The following is a 17,261-nucleotide window of genomic DNA, read 5'->3' as shown; positions in this document are numbered from 1 at the left end:
ATGTGGTGCTGGGGGATTGAACCGCGGTCCCTGATGCTTTGCTAAGCTTGTTCTAAGTAGGTGCTTTAGACCACTGAGCCATCTCTCCAGCCCCCACAAATGTAAGTTTAGTTGGAAATGCAGAATAATTTTCTAACCATAGTCTCGTAAATTCTTGTTGACTCTGTTCCTGTTTCTGTCTCATAATAAATCTGAGAGACTAGAAGCACTGAGGGATCTCGTAGATCGTAGATAGCTGCAAAGGTAAATAGCCACAGACAGAACAATTAGCCTGTAGACTTAGAGCATAAATGCTAGTAGTGGCTTTATGCCATGTGTCATACACTTAAAAAAGAGCTTAATTCAAAGTACAGTGGTTAAAAAAAACAACAAAAAACAAAGTACAGTGGTGTCCTTGCTAGTATGAGCCATTTTCTATCTTTAGCAGTTCTTTCTAGGGTATAGCAAATTTGACCCATATATAGTAAGCTAACCAGGCAATTTTAACCTATTTATTCTTTTTTCTTTTCCTTTTGAAAAATCAAGTGGCAAAATGCTTCTGGATAGCAGTGTATTGAAAGTTCTCTGAGGGGAAGAATATAATGTATGGTCATTGGTATTTGCCTTGGTTCTTTTAGTGGCACAGATTTGGAAATGCTGGTAAGTAGTGTCAATGTGTGCAATAGTAATAGATATAGCTCCTCCCTCTGGCTGGCTCAGCCCACCCTGGGCCAGGGCTGGCATGATATGTGGTGCTGGGGATTGAACCACGGTCCCTGAGCACTTACTAAGGAGGCACTCTTATTTTTTTATTTTTTAATAAAGTATTTAGTACAGGGTCTCACTACACAGATTGGACTTGTAGTGATCCTCCTGTTTTCAGCCTTCCAAGTGCTGGGATATAGGCGTGTGCCACCATGCCCAGTCTCAGTCACCATCTCAGTGCACCCTGGAGGCAGGGCTGGCACTGCAGGCCTGGGATTGAACTCCCAGCCCCTGCGTCTACCTAAGCAGGCACTTTAGTTCGATGACCGATCTGGCCTGCCCTAGCAGGCGCTTTAGGCCACTGAGCCATCTTGCTGGCCCAGTGTATGTAATAGATTTTAACGTAAGTTGACAACTTTAGAAGGTGGTATTAGTATCATTAGTGATGTTTTTCTAAACTTGCATGTCTCAGGAATCTTTGAGCAAAAGGTAGATAACCTCATATATTGTAGTTGTGACCACTCTATCCATTTGCTGTGATATACAGATACCAAACAGAGGTCAGGATTGGGCATGTTAGTTTCTTTCGGTGTCTGGAATTACTCAGCTGCATTAGCTGCTTTGAAGAAAGAGACAGTACCATAATTTTCTTTGCTGACTGTACATCACAGCAACATGTCTTTGTTGCTTCATTTTCCAGAGGCTTCACTCTGTTACTATCTTCAAATTCTACGTATTTTATTGGTCATCATTCTGCAACTGTGACAAAAGACCTGATATACCTTATCCTCTTTTTTTTTTTTTTTTTTTTTGGTGGAACCGGGGATTGAACTCATGCCCTTGCGCTTGCCAGGGAAGTGCTTATTCCACTGAGCCGTCTCCCCGGCCCCGACCTGATATACCTTAAAGGAGAAAAGATTTTTGGTTCTTAGTTTCAGAGGCCTCAGTCCATGGTCACCTGGCCCCATGCTTCTGGGCCTGGCAAGGTCCAGTTACCTGAGAGGGGAAAGCTGGAGAGGAGGGAGGTGGGGACAAGAAGCCTGTGGCTTCTCTACATCCTACAGTAGGCCTTGCCTTCTCTCAGCCAGGAGATGAGGTCAGCATCTCTAGGCTCCCCAGCTACACACAGGCTGTGCTGAGTCCTGAGCTCATCTCATAACACTTCTTCACCTCTTGTCATAATGGCTTGGTTGTTGAGTTGGAAGACAGGATGGAGATTTTTAAATTAGTGTATCTTTTTCCTTTGTTTTGAGCAGGGCAGGGTGCACTAGGTCAAAAAAGGACTGTCCTTGCCCCTATATAAGGCACCACTGTGTAGCATGTGTTGGCAGTACTAGTTCAGTTTTGCCCATGCTATGGTATAGTAGTAGTTGGAGATCTCACAGACCAGGAGAAAGAATTTAGAAATAACTTTGGGCAGGGACATACAGTAATTTTTTTTTTTTTTTTGGTGGTATTGGGGATTGAACTCAGGACCCTGTGCTTGCCAGGCAAACATTCTACTGAGCTATCTCTCCGGGCCTTTTTTTTTTTTTTTTTTTTTTTTTTTTATTATTTAAGAATATTTTTATTTAATTAATTAAAGTTATTCAGTTGAAACCATCAAACAATTAAACACGTTAGTTTGTTTCTGGCCGAACCAGGTGTTGCACTCAGGACCTTGCCCCTGCCAGGGAAGTTCTTATTCCACTGAGCCTTCTCCCTGTACCACCAAAAGTAATTTTTTAAAAAATTGTTTCTTCCAAATTTTAATACAATTAAAATAAAACCCGTCTACACTTGTTCTGTACATGGAACTCGATGGAAGAATTTTCCACGAATTTATTTTCAAGGAGACTCGCCTGCTGCCGATGTATTCATGAACGCGTTTTCCAGTTGAACTGGGGAGTGGAAGTCCTTTCCCCAATATGGGGTGTCTAGGGGAAATGGTTCAGGAGGGTTCCCTTCAGCAAGGTCCTAGACCCTCTCGGGTATCTCTGAACCAAAAATTCTCCCTTGGAACCTGAAAGCCTCCTTTTTTTCTTTTAAATATTCTTATAGTACTGGAGTTTGAAGTCAAGGCCTCAGTGCCTGCTAGGCAAGTACTCTACCACAGAGCTACATCTCCAAGACCTCTAAATTTATTTTGAGGTGACCTTACCAAGTTGCCCAGGAAGTTGATAATACTCCTGAGTAGGTGGGATTATGGGTATGTGTTACCTTGCACTGTCTAGCAGTTTTTCCTTTTTGTGGAGTGCCTTGGCTTCTTCTCAGCTGGGTCCTTCTCTTCAGTTTGTCTTTTTCTCCTGTGGGTTTTAGCTTCTTGTTTTTGTTTGCTAGCAAAAATAGCCCTTTGGTGTATGGGGCTACTGTTGGCTTATTTATACTTCACTGTAACTACAGTGGTACACACTGTTGGGTCTGAGTGTGTAAATCTCTGACAGCACATCAACAGCTCATTAATTTATGGCCTAAGTTTAACAGTTATCCCAGATAGTGTTGACATTTAGGTCTTTTGTTAGTATTAGAATCAAAACCAAAAATTGGAGTACTTTTTATACAATGTGACTTGTAGTCTTCACAGATATTTGTTTAATCCCTTTCTGCCCAAAAGACATGTTCACACTTATGGCTGCTTTGGAATTACATGAATTTTTAACTAGTATAAATGGGAGCTATGAAGACCCAGTAATACCTTTTCAGGGATTTGTTTGGGGTTCTGGACAGGTTATAACTGTTGTGTTCCATCATAGTTTAGGGCTTGTCTCTGCACACACTTAGGTTCAGAGCTGAATTTGTTGGGTTGAGAGGGGAGCAGTAAGAGTTATTAGTGGGGCAACATTATTCCTAACTACATTTGTTGTCTAGAGACAGGAAGATTCAAGTTAGTTTCAAAAGACCATTTAGCGAGCATGGATCCCCAAGAACCTGTGGGTGGGCACCTTACTGCCGGCATTCCACTGCACCCAGCCAGGGTCCTACATACAGCCTCAGTGCTGCTGTTCCTCGCTACTGCTTGGCATGTGGCAAAGCCAGTACCTGTGTCACCCTGAGCACTGTGGGGGGCATTGGAAGGCACACGAATGTTGCTTCCTACTCAGATGGTAATAATAGAACTAAAGTTGATGTTGAGGAGTTAGGACAGTGCTTCCCCTTTTGTGTAACACAGTAACTGTATTGGTAGGATCCCCTGGTGAAAAGGGATTTTTCTTGCCTTGCTATGATGAGATGAGTAGCTCTTTACAGCCTAGATTGTTTAGAGCCTTTCTTTAAGGTTCAGTTTTGTAGGACTTGAGCACTATGTTTATCCTTTAACAGGCTGTTGGTGTTTTTGAGCAGAGACTTACTACACCCAGAGTGGAACTGAATGTTAATCTAGTAGCAGGGTACACAGTGAATGTGAGAAAAAACTCTGAAACGTCATATCGTAGGTCAGTGAGGTTAGTGGGTTAGCGGAGATGAAATTATAGGGCTACCTTGGGCAGTGGAAATGGGCTTAAGGGCTGGGGCCATAGGTCAACAGTAGAGTGTAGGACTGAGCAGGCACATGGGTTTGCTCTTTAACATGGCAGGAGGGAGGAAGGGAAGGAGGGAATGAGACAGGACTGAAAAGATGGACCAAAAAGAAACTGTTACAGAGTAGAATCACACCTGAAAGCTGGTGATGGGATTGGGAGTGGAGAGTGAAAGTTCAGAGATAGTGTTAATGAGCTCAGGGGCTAGGAAGTAGTATGCAGGAATAATTAGTAGACATAAGTAATAAAACTACAGAAATAGGCCAAGTGTGGTGGCACATGTCTTCAGTCCCAGCACTCAGGACACTGAGACAAGAGGATCAATGCGAATTTGAGTTCAGCCTGGACTACTTAGCAAGACCCTGTTTCAAAAAAAAACCCAAAATAAGCAAAATTTGAAATAGGTTTATTTCCATTTAGGGCATGTTGAGGTTTGCTAGATACATATATTTCAAAACATCTAAGGATAAATTACCCATGTAGCACTACAGAAAAATGGATGAGAAGGTGCACATAACCTTTTTGGGCTTATTCCCATTTATGGTGTGGCCTTCAGCCTTAGAAATTCAAGCCTGACCAGGACAGAGCTGTCTTTCAAGGGTAGTTGTGCAAATCTGGCTAAGTTAACCTCTTTGCTTACAGCAATAGGAACTGGCGAAGAGAGAGTTGAGCTTGTGCATGGCGCCAGTACTCTCCTAGGAGGCTGTGTGATGAAGATGGCATGGTAGTGTGAAGGGACCCGGGTGGCAGATCGCGGGGCACAGGCCACCACTTCAGTGCTAGCAGTGATTTGTTGGTGTGTTTTGTGACTGATTCATAATGCCTAGGCTCCTTATTGGCCCTTTTTTGTCAGTGTCTATATATATTAAAATGTATTTACTTGATACTGTTAGATTGTAGTCATGTTACTTTCTCATTAATGGACTACATGTATATTTCACACATAACTGGAATATGGACAAGATGAAGTCTTTCCCTTGAGTGTCTTGTAGTGGGAAAGTGGTACAGTCCCACAGTACATGGTGCTGCTGGCCCGTGGTACTAAGAGCAGGCTTGACATCTTGGAGAAGATGCCCTTCATGGGGCTAAGGTAAATAAGGTACACAAGGAGGCAAGCAGAGTAACCAGAATGATACCCAGTTTTGGGTTTCTGTCTGAAGTAGAGGAAGAAAACAAGTGGCAGATGATGTTAGGAAGACAAATTTAACTTAGAAAATGAATAATGTTTAGAGTCCCAGTGCCCCATCCAGATGAAGATTCAGGCTGGTGGAAAAGAGGAAGATGTATTGATTTCTAAGATGGTGCAGGGTTATGTGTCAGGTAGTGTTCTTTGTATTAACTCGTTTAGTCTTCATGACAGCCCTGTCAAGTAGGAGCTTTTATAGATAAAGAGGGTCAGAGTTATAAACATTAATTTGCCCAGCTAGGTAAAGCCCAAATTAGTGAGTTACTGATGTGTAACTATTGGTGAAAGTCTTGGTCCCTGAATGTTTCAAGTGAATGCATGACTTGTCATTTACCTTCAAATGGATAGTTAGCTATTGAAATATTTGGAGTTCTTGGCTATACTAATGGAACATTTCCTCCTGGAAGGAATTATCATAGTGTATTTGTCAGATTTTATGAAGCCTAGTCTTAAAAGCAGATGCCTGTTGAGTTAAAAGGAAAAAAAAAAATTCCTAAAAGTTTAGATTGCTCTCTGAAGAGAGTTAAGGATTGATTACTTGCCCTCCTCACACTTTCTCTCCCCCCACCCCTTTTGCAGTATTGTGGCTTGAACCCAGAGCATTTGCACTGAGCTACACCCTCAGTCCCTTTTCTTATTTTGAGGAATCGGATGTGAGAACCTCATGCCTCAGCCTTCTGCTGGGGTTACAGGTGTGCACCACACCTGCCCAGTATCCTTAATACTTTTTTAAAATTTTAATAGCCAGCTCAATCCTTTGTACATAACATTACTTTTTGCAAGTGTGAAGTGTCATATTCAGCATTTTGTAATAATTCTATGCTGTCTCAGTTTTGGAAGCAATTATGACCAGGGCATCTTTGATTGCTGAATGTTTGAGGGGAGATCATTACTGGGGATTGAACCCAGGAATACTCAGTAAATTGTCTAGGCTGGCTGGCCTGAAGCTTGGGATCTTTACCCGAGCCTCCTGACTAGCTCCAGTTACAGGCTGTGCCACTATGCCTTGCTTTCTTTTTATTTAACAAAAAGTCATCATTGTTAATATTCTAGTCAGTAATTTCCCTTTATTCCATTACCTCTGGTTGGTCTCAAACTCATGATCCTCCTGCCTCAGCCTCTTGATTACGAACATAGGCCACCACACCTGGCTCTTGTTACTTTCTTAAATTCTGGGACCACTTTCTCATGAATGTGGAAGTGGCTGCCCTAGTGTTCTCCATTTATTTAGAACTTTTTTTTTTTTTTAAATGTATTTAGTATAGGGTCTAACTAAACAAATTGGACTTGTAGTGATCCCCGTTTTCAGCCTCCCAAGTGCTGGGATTATAGGTGCACACCACCACGCCCAGTCTTAAAATCACTCTCAGTGTGTCTCTGGGGCGGGGCCAGGCCGGCATGTCAGGGATTGAACCCCAGTCCCTGAGCCTGCCTTAACAGGCACTTTAATTCACTGAACTATCTGGCTGGCCCCTATTGAGAACATTTTGACTTTGGGGAAGAGACCTAAGTTGCACAGTGCCAGATGTAGTGAATAAGTTGGATGAGGCAGTGTCATGATTTTACAAGCCTGTCTTTCTGTTGGGTGGCGCTTAGTCCAATCATAGCAGTTACCAGAGGTTTTATCATACCTGGTAAAGCCCCTCAAGAAAGAAGACTCCAGAGCTGTTTCACAAAGGACCGGGAAAAATGGGATGAGTGAGTTTAAAGTGAGGGGACAAGGGGAATGACTGAGAGGATTCATGGCAGTGTCTTTTACTGTAGTATATTTTTATTTTTCTTTATTTTTTGGTATCAGGGATTGGACTCAGGACCTTGTATTTGCCAGGCAGGCACTTAAGATACTGAGGTCTTTCCAGCCCTGCAGTATATATATATATATTTTTAAATTTTTATTTATGAGAGAGAGAGAGAGAGAGAGAGAGAGAGAGAGAGTGTGGTGTGTGTGTGTGGCCAGCTCAGCCCACCAGGGGGCGGGGCTGGCTGGCATGTGGTGCTGGGGGATTGAACGGCCGTCCCTGATGCTTTGCCAAGCTTGTTCTAAGTAGGTGCCTTAGACCACTGAGCCATCTCTCCAGCCCCCTGCAGTATATTTTTAATAGTAAATAATCACCGAATATTTTGGTCATACCTCATCTCTTTAAAGATTCTTTAATCATTTTCAGCATTTATTTTATGACATACTTTTTTTTAAGTTCCTGAGAACTAACGTATTTGCTTCTGATCACTCATTATAAATCTGTCTGCTGAGTAATTTTTGTTTTGGGACATGCTTTGTTTTGGTTTTGTTTTTATTTGTGTGCCTTTTGTTTTTGTTCTTTTTATTTGTGTGCCTTGGTTTGTGGAAGTGTCTGCTCAGTACTTGTGATTGTGTTACTGCTAGGCACCTAAGCTTCAACTCATTTTAGCCCATACGTTTCAGTTTGTGGAGTTATATATGAATAGATGGCACTTGCAGGGGCAAGGAGATAGACCAGTGGTCTAACCGCCTACCTGGCAAGTAGAAGGACACAGGTTTGATCCCTGGTGTTGTATGCCTGTGCCGGCCACCAAAATTGGGTGTGGTGGTGCATGCTGTGTAATCCTGGTGCTGGGGAGGCTGAAACAGGAGGATCACTATGAGTCTGAACTGCTTAGCAAGACACTGTACCAACTCAGTCAATCAAATCTTTATAAATAACACTTGCACAGAAAATGTGGGTTTGGGTTTCATTTTCCCACGGGAGACACATCTCCCTCCAAAGAAAAGCCAGAAACTAGTTTCTTTGCTGGTTCTAGGTGACTTGCTACACCTTGGAGATATTAGGTAGTGTTTTATGAGTTTTCACCTTTTGTTGTTGTTCTTGTGGATGATGATGATGACGACGACGACGACGACGACGACTACTGAATTGAACTTGGGACCTTGCACTTGTCAGGCAGACGCATATGCCACTGACCTATATCCCTGGCCCCAGAGGGTTTTTTTTTTTTTTTTTTTTAATTAAGTTTTCTATTTCTTTTATTTATTTATTATTTTTTGTGGCAGAACTGGGGATTGAACTCAGGCCCCTGCGCTTGCCAGGGAAGCGCTTATTCCATTGAGCCATCACCCCAACCCTGGCCCCAGAGTTTTCACCTTTTGAAACTGTTGTTTAACTGTATCTCTTTGCTGAAGGGTATCTCCCCCCCCCCCCCAAGGATGTTTGTATTTTTCTTCCAGGCACCTTGATTGGAGCTGTCATCCCTTGGAACTCTGCTGAGTTCTTTCCTTCTATTTAACATTGAGATTTTTCTAGTAGAATCTGCTTTAACTTAGTCTCAGCATATTGCTAAGACCAGAAAGTCATATTTCTATAAATTTATTTTTAAGATGTGAGTCACAGATTTCTTAAGATATGCTGTACTAACTGGGTGAGAGGGTGTGTGGATGTGCTAAGAGCTCTGTAGTGCTGAAAGTGACATTAGAACTGTATTCATAGATATTTTATGTGGTTAGGTAGATAGTGGACTAAACTCAAATCCAGACTATGAGAATTCTGTTTGTGTACTGAGAACAAATAGTCCCATAGTCAACATTATGTTCTTCTAATATCAGTCAAAAAAGTGGTTATATTTTATCTGATTTAATGTAATAAATATTAGGAAATGTTTTAGTGCTAGACGGAACCTTTACATGAATTTTCACTTGAGATACATCTAGAAAATGATCTTATATCTAGAAAATGGTCTTGTATCATTAATAACTGCAATTTAGGAAGGTGTCATTAGGAAACATATTTAGATACAAACACTGTCAAGAGTAAAGGGCATAGTGTTCAACTTCATTTATAGTGAAGGATTTTAAGTAAAACTGGCAACAAGACATTTTTTATTCGTTGAAGTTGGAGGTTTTGCTGGGTATGACATAATCACACCACTTGGGAGCCTGAGAAAGGAGGATTGAGAGTTGAAGGCCAGCCTGGGCTACATAACAAGTTGAAGGCCAGCCTAGACAACATAGCAAAACCCTGTCATCAAAAAATAAAAATTAAAAAAATGGCTTTTTTTTTTTTTTTTGAGTTGCAGGAGATCAAATCCATGGGCATTGGTATGATAGACAGGTGTTGTACCACTGAGCTACATCCCTAGTCTCTGGAAAAGATTGGTTTAAAGGTTTAATAATACTCTGGGTTCAGAGAGATGTTGAGAAATACAAATACAGATTGCTGGGCTGGCCAGATAGCTCAGCAGATTGGCAGGCGCAGGTGCCACGGGTTTGATCCCTGGCCTGCTGTGCTGGCCCTGTCCCCACCCCTGGGGCACTCTGAGATGCAACAGACTCAGTATTTGTCAACAAAGCAGTGTGGCATGGTGGTGCATGCCTGTAATCCCAGCGATTGGGAAGCTGAAAACAGGAAGATCTCTACTCCGATCTATGTAGTGAGACCCTGTAGACCTTGTTCTAAATACATTAAAAGAAAGAAAATGAAAAAAAAAATACAGATTGCTAATAGAACTCTCAGTGAAAATTACCCCAGTTGAGCTATTTTTTTTTAATTAAATACATTTGTTTTATTTATTTATTTTTTTCCAGGTGGGCTATTTTAACAGTTTATTCTAAGGATGAAGTGTACATTGGGTACACTTATTCTTAGTCTATTGGAGACGGGGTTTTGCTATGTTTTCTAGGCCGGCTTTCAAGTTGCTATATAGCTCAGGTTGGCCTTGAACTCTCAATCCTGCTTTCTCAGGCTCCCAAGTGGTGTGATTGGGAACCATGGATGAGGGGAGGCAACTTTAAGGGTCCTTAGAGGAGATTTGAGGATCATGCAGTGGAGTGCCATACAGCGGGGTACTGTGTGGTGCTTTCAAACATGACACAGGAGGAGCATACAGGAATTTGAAATATCTGAATCTCTGAAAGGAGTAGTAGGAAACTAGTAGTGGTGCTGGCTTGAGGGGGGGACGAAGATGTTGAAAGGACCAAAGCAAGGGAGGAAACCTTCCAACTGGAGCTTTGTGCAAAGTACATATAGTACTTATTATTTCAGGAGGAACCAAAGCTTCATTATATGTAAACACTGCTTTAAAATTAAGGAAGAAAACTCTGGTGGTATTAGATTTGAATTGAACATAGCAGTCTGAGTTAGACAAACATAGTCATTTGTTTGTCATCCTGAAGAGTTACAGATGGATCAGACTAGGGAGACTCATTTTTCTTTCTTTCTTCTTCTTCTTCTTCTTTTTTTTTTTTTTTTTTTTTTTGTGGAACCAGGCAGGGATTGAACTCAGGCCCTTGCACTTGCCAGGCAAGTGATTATTCTACTGAGCATCTCCCTGGCTCCTCATTTTTTCTTTAGAAGTTCAAGTAATGAGCTGGGTTTCTTGGTGCATATCTATGTATTTTTGGTACCGAGGATGAACTCAGGACCTTGTGCTTGCTGGGCAGGCACTTATGCCACTTAATGATATCCCTGGCCCCTTGGGCTGGGCAATTTAGCAAGATCTTGTTTGTTTTTTTTTTTTTTTTTAAAAAAAAAGAGTTGAAGGAAAGCGCTGTACCATTTCAAGGCTGTACTGTATATGAAACTCCATTTCTGTGCGTCTGTGTCCTGTTACCGTACTAGGGCTGCATTTTGTTGACAGATACTGAGTCTGACTGCAAGATAGGCACTGTGCTGAATTTTGTGTTGCTGGGCTTGCAAGGGGAGCAATACAGGACACATAATTAATGGCATTATTTTATAATAGTCAACCAAGGAATCATATACCAAAAAAAGTACAGGAAATCTGTCCCTACACTAAAGACCAAAGAGTCCAGCTGGGGGCCTGGATCCCATGGCAATGTCCTGCATGAATCCATCTGAAGAGCTAGAGCTCATAACAGTGCCACCTATGAGTCCAACTGGAGGTCTAGAGCCCACAGCAATGTCTCATACAGATCTGTTTCACTGATCTGTGCTGGGAAGGCCCAAAGGTCAGTGATGGAAGCTAGAAAGTCTGTACCAGCGGATGAAGAATCTGTGCTAGCAGGCTAAGGGATGCGACCTGGAGCCAGGAAGCGATGCTCAACACAGCTACCCTCAGCAACAGTGAGGTCCCCAGTTTCTCTGATGATGAGAACAACTAAGTTCCCATCAGGAAAGCCAGCATGACAGGCTTCTCCAGGAAACTGAGTGGTGCACTATCCCCCTTACTCCTCAGCCAGGAAGAGATGCTCAAAGTGAGGATTGGAGCTCTTAAAGTGAACCGTAGGTATTTTCAGCAACAGTAAGCTCCCAAGCTCCTTTGATGATGAGACCAGAAAAGCCAGCATGACAAGCTCCTCCAAGGAACCAACAGTTTCTAACAGATCTTAACAGCTTCCGTTTTTCCTCTCCAGTTCTCTTTTTATGTTGTAAGTAATAATCCTCGGGTGGGCCCCCACACCCAGCACCACACTAGTTAGTTGAGCTGGGTGTTGTAAGTTGATCACCAGTTGTTAATTGAGCATATTTTGTGAAATGAAAAATAATGAGAAAATAGTTTTATCTAGTTTATCCACCTAACAGGTTTCCTTTTGCATGAGTGCCTTAGGGGTAATGTGAATTTTTTTTTTTTAAATTGGAAAGTGGTTTTTATTTTGTAAAAGAGATTAAACTAAGTAACTTGATGTAGGCTCAGGTTCTAGAGCCAGGTTGCTGGTCCAGTATTCATCCCACTGATACATTCATATGTAACAACTAATAATGAGTCAGGTGATAGCAAGGAAAAGGGAAGAGTGAATTATAATGCTGACGCTCATCTGCAGAGCGATCCTGCTGTCTTCTAAGGTGGGATGCTAAGAACAAAAAGAACCAGCTGGGACAATTGGTTTACATGGGACAGTGTGGTCACTTTGTGCCTCCAGCCACAGGTCACTGTTAACATTTGTCTGCAGAGGCCTGGCCTTGATCTAGGTTTGAGCAGAGTTTTCTCCTTGGAGTTTGGTATGTGAGGCAGAGAGGCTTTGTAACTTGAATTAGAGCTACCACTGGTATCTGTTGCTCTGTGATTCAGCGTTTTTCTTCTATCTCAAGGAAAATTTAGGATTTTTGGGGTGTGTATGTGTTTTTAACATTGTAAGACACATTATTTTTCTGACTAAAGTGCAATGATTTTTATTTTTTATTTTTATTTTTGGCGGAACCGGGGATTGAACTCAGACCCTTGTTTCCAGGGAAGCACTTATTCTACTGAGCCATCTCCCTGGCCCCAGTGCAATGATTTTTAAATCTTCTTAAATAACTGTGAAGAGAATAGTCCAGAAAATAAAATACATATAGAAAATTTAACCATTACATTGTCTTCTGTGATTTTTACTGTAACCCTGTATTTAGTCTAGGCAACAAAGGAAAAAAAACAATTGTTACTAATGTGAGATCTGAATCATTTAAGCATAAATCTAGCACCTGCATTTCAAAGTTCTACTTCTATGCATTGTATGGATCAATTAATTATGAATCTGTGTAACAGCAAAAGGAGCATACTCATTACATGTGATCTTTGTCTCATACCCTCTGGTTACGTCATAATAAAGCTAGCAGTTCTATCAGGCTCTGAATCTTTTGTGACCCCCCCCAACCCAAACCTTGGAAGCAAAGACTATGGCCTGTCATACAACTGTGCACAAAGCTCTAGTAACCTAATTTTTATCTTTCTATAGGAAATGGTCAGTTATTTGATAAATATTAAAACATTGCTAACAATCTGTTTTCTGCATTTACTAAACACCTGATGTAAGAACTGACTACACAAAAAACTCCTTTAAAATTTGGTTCACAAATTAAATTCACTGAGCAGGTTAGAATTTGAAACCTGGAAGAAAAGGAAGGTGGGACTCCCTAATCCTAACATGTGGTAATCGTATTTTTTGTTTTGTTTTTTTCAGACAGAGTCTCACTATGTAGTTTAGGTAGGCTGGCCTTAAACTCAGTGTGTAGCCTGCATTGGCCTTGAACTTGTAGCAGTCCTCTTGCCTCAGTCTCCCAAGTATTGGGATTACACATGTGGCCACCAAGGCCAGTTGTCATGTTGTAACTACTAAATGGGTATAACATGCATACTGAAACATTTTGCTCACAGAAGGCACAAACTTTTAAAAAGGGACCGTCTTTTTTATTAAAAAGACGGTCCCTTTTTAATAAAAGGAAAGAACTATTGATACCTTTGTTTTGTGAGCACCATAGTAACTAAGGTGAAGTTAAACCTGAATATATTGTCTGCTCCTGTAACAAAAAAATTAATGTCTTATTATGTATTTACCGTGTATTTTCTACCCATTAATTGGGATATAATTTTGAAAGATTACAACTGCCTTAAAAAGAGGTTGGAGGGCTGGTGAGATGGCTCAGTGGTCTGAAGCACCTACCTAGAACAAGCTAAGCTAAAGCACAGAGACCGCGGTTCAATTCCCCAGCACCACATGCCAGCCAGCCCCGCCCCCTGGTGGGCTGAGCTGGCCACACACACACATAAATAAATAAAATTTAAAAAAATAAATAAAAATATTTAAAAAAAGAGGTTGGAATAGTAGCTATCAAAGCATTATTCAAGCATGATTTCAAGAATGCTTTAGGTTCACAGCCTTTATCAAAAATCTTCACAGCTTGATTGAACACTTCATCAACAGATCTGCATGCAGCTATTTTCTTGAGTTTCCCTATTTCTTTATATGTCAGTAATTGGCTTTTTTGACTGAAGATAAGTCTGAATCCTTATTTCTAAGCTCTCTCTGTTGTCATAACTTCTACCAGTACTTATTTCCCTCTCAAGACGTTCAATACAGTTCTCATTATTACAGTCACAAAAACAAGAAAAGGTACATCTGCTTTCCTATCTATGGTTTCGTTCCAGCCTTGGAGATTCCAGTCTTGATTTCTTAGAAATCCATCAATCAGGAATTTTATTTTTCTGGACATTGGCAGCCATTGTTTGATCCATTTCCCTCTTTAATAAGCTGATAGTTACGTCAGCTAGCACAGTCTTTTCTTCTTTAGTGTACTTGCCAGTGAGCTCACCATACTGTGACCCTGGGTTATTCCTTTCATTACAAAGATTACAAAGATGTTCTTCTGCAGAAAGGTGTGTGTGGCCATATTTCTCCATGGTGTGGGTGCATTGGTTCCTCTTGCTGGTGCTGGGACCACCGAGGAGAAACATGACCAACGTGCTCATGAGGCAAGTAGCAGAGAAAACAGCCAGCAGCTAAGCAGCAGGAAGCTCCAGCCCAAGATGTGCAGTGGCTGGTGGCAGCACCTCAGCACGCATTGAGTCTCTGAGAGTGGCTGGAAAAGGGATGGGCCAAACAGGTACTGGGCACCCACTGCCCTTTTCTTTTTTAAAAGGCTTTTGGACATCAGAGTAGGAGTCGTGATTCATCATAGCTTGGGCTCTGCAAGGACAGGTAACTGCTCTTTACATTTATTTAATGTTAGAAAATATTTCCATAGGCAAGCTAGTGTTATCTGATCAGCTTGGATCACATGTGAATTTGTCAGTTAATACAAGTACTTTAGGTTTAAGACTTACACATATTCAGGTAGAAAGGTAACTTCAGTGAGTGCTAGTAGTGCAGGTGTCACCACCACATCTGCTGTATTAATGTTAATACTAATTTCCATCCTCCCTCCTGACTCCTTTCTAGTGTCTGTTCAGAAAGGTTTCAGGGAGCCTCTTGCCAGTTTGGTATTTTTTGACTTGTGTTTTTTTTTTTAACTCGTAGTTTAAAAGTTATTTCAAATTAACTTGCGCCATCAGGATATATCTGTTAAGTTCTTACAGTCTGTAGTCTGGTATTGCTAATTGATCTAGCCACAATTCTTGATATGAGCAGAATGCATTGTATCTCAAGGGGGTGAAAACACTAAGCATGTGGAGAGACAGAATTACTCTGTACTTGTTTTCTTCACGGAGCTAGTGGCGCCAGGGATATAGCAGTGTAAGTGCCTGCCTGGCAAGTGCAAGGTCCTGAGTTGTTTGATTCCTGGTACCAAATGTGTATATATATAATGGCATCTGAGAAAGAACCATGCTACCTGGCTAGAACTGTAGGAGCGATATTGCCCAAGTCACTTTCTAAAGGCCCAACACTGTCAGTTGTACACAGTAGCAGTGTGCAAACTAGTAAAGATGGGGAGACACTGGAAATTTCTCTGCTTCTCATGGTGGCCCTCATCCTTGTCAGGCTTTTCTCAGCTTCTGCTACTCTTTTGGGCATTTAATCATGAAGTTACAGCCACAAAAACACCTCTTTGCTTTGTGTCTGTAAGTACTGTCTTCACTGGCATGGGCACCTTTCTGGTGACCCTATGGGGTATGTTTTGTGGTACCTGATGCACTGCAATAAACAGGCACTTACATTTGTGTGGTCATGGGCAGGCAGAAATACTGTTTTTTTTTTTTTTGATGCTACTTTTCAAAATCCACTCTTGTTTAGTTTCTTTTTTAAGGCAGCAGTGCATGAGTCAGTTTCAGGTTCAGAACTCTGCTTCCTTTCATCAGCCATAAAACACAAAAACGGTAACTGAGCCAGCAGGGATGGTGGTGCATGCCCAGAATTATAGCACTTGGGAGGCTGAAGCTGGAGGAGCAGAAGCTCAAGCCTAGCCTGGGCTCAGAATACAAAAATAAAAGGGCTAGGCATATAGCTCTGTACAAGGGCTCTGGGTTCAACAGTCTCCAGTGTAAAGATAAAAAAAGATCACAGTGGTGGTAAACATATGGCATTTGTTTTGCTTTTTCTTTAAGACAAGATGTTAGGGGCCAGCCAGTAGCTCAGCGGATTAAAGCACCTTCGCAGGGGCTGGGGGTTCAATCCCGGGACTCCTGTGCTGGCCCCGCCCCTGGGGTGCGCTGAGAGGGCAAATGAGACTGGCCACCGTGGTGTGCGCCTGTAATCCCAGCTCTTGGGAAGTTGTAAACAGGCAGATCACTTCCTATCTAGTAGTGAGACCCTGAATACCCTGTAGACCCTTCCCTAAAATACAGAAGGAAAAAAAAGACAAAAGATGTTAATGTATGAGTTGTTTTTTCTAAACTGTAACCTGAGTATTGAGTATAGGGTTGCACTTTAGGCACTGTCTCTAAAAGAGACACCTTCAGTGGCATAAAGGGGAAAAAATTGGAGGGCGTTATTGTCTTAAGATTCTGAGGAAGAATTTATAGTTTGTTTTATTGAATAACCATTAAGGTTGGCTTGGTGATGTTAAACAGAAGACTTTTTCTTCCCTGCAGTGCTGGGGACCTGACCAGGGGACCCATGCATGTTGGGAGGTCACTGCTGAGAACATACCCTGTGGCCCAGAAGGGACTGTTAAAGCTTGTTCTTTCAGTTCCTTTTCCCACTTTGTGACCTCTGTTGTCTCTCCAGCAGCTTTCCAGCTTCAGCCAGTTCTGATGCTTGCCACTATCATAGCATGCACTTAGGAAATGGCGTTATATAATTTTACACTACTTTCATTTTTGTGAGTTTTTAAAAAACACTCCAGCCTCAAGATTTTTTTAGGAAAACTGATTTTTTAAACCCTGAAGTCAGAGTTTTGGTGGAATACATTACCTCTCATTATAACGCAGTCATTCTTAGAGGCATTAGGAATTTCAGTATGTATCTTTTAATTATGTTGTCTAGTTTGGGTTCTTTTTTCTTTTTTACCTTTTGCAAAGACATTTAAGTAAAATCATACCAAGATACACAAAAATGAAATTGTCCAAACCTTCTTGTAAAGAAAAAAATCATTAAAGCATATACATAAAAATATTAGCTATGGAAGAACAAAATTAAATAGCATCTTATTTCACAGTAGAAAGAAAAAAAAGGACCAAGTGTGTAAGAAACTAGAGTAAAGGACTGAAAGAAAAGATCTGTCCTCTTTGAATTTTATACTTAGCAAACATACCTTTGAAAACTAAAAGTAAGA

General features: G+C 41.3%; 1 protein-coding gene and 1 pseudogene across 2 annotated transcripts in view; one reads left to right on the top strand and one right to left on the bottom strand.

Moving 5' to 3' along the window:
• Window positions 1-17,261, top strand: part of Ywhaq (tyrosine 3-monooxygenase/tryptophan 5-monooxygenase activation protein theta) — a 43,046-nt gene that overhangs the window by 14,035 nt on the left and 11,750 nt on the right. The gene's annotated exons all lie outside the window — the stretch shown is intronic.
• Window positions 13,148-14,520, bottom strand: LOC105743694 (annotated as a pseudogene).

Source organism: Octodon degus, unplaced genomic scaffold (genome assembly GCF_000260255.1).
Source record: "Octodon degus isolate 3935 unplaced genomic scaffold, OctDeg1.0 scaffold00151, whole genome shotgun sequence".
Taxonomy (NCBI): Eukaryota; Metazoa; Chordata; class Mammalia; order Rodentia; family Octodontidae; genus Octodon; species Octodon degus.
This window is presented reverse-complemented; position numbering and strand designations above follow the sequence as displayed.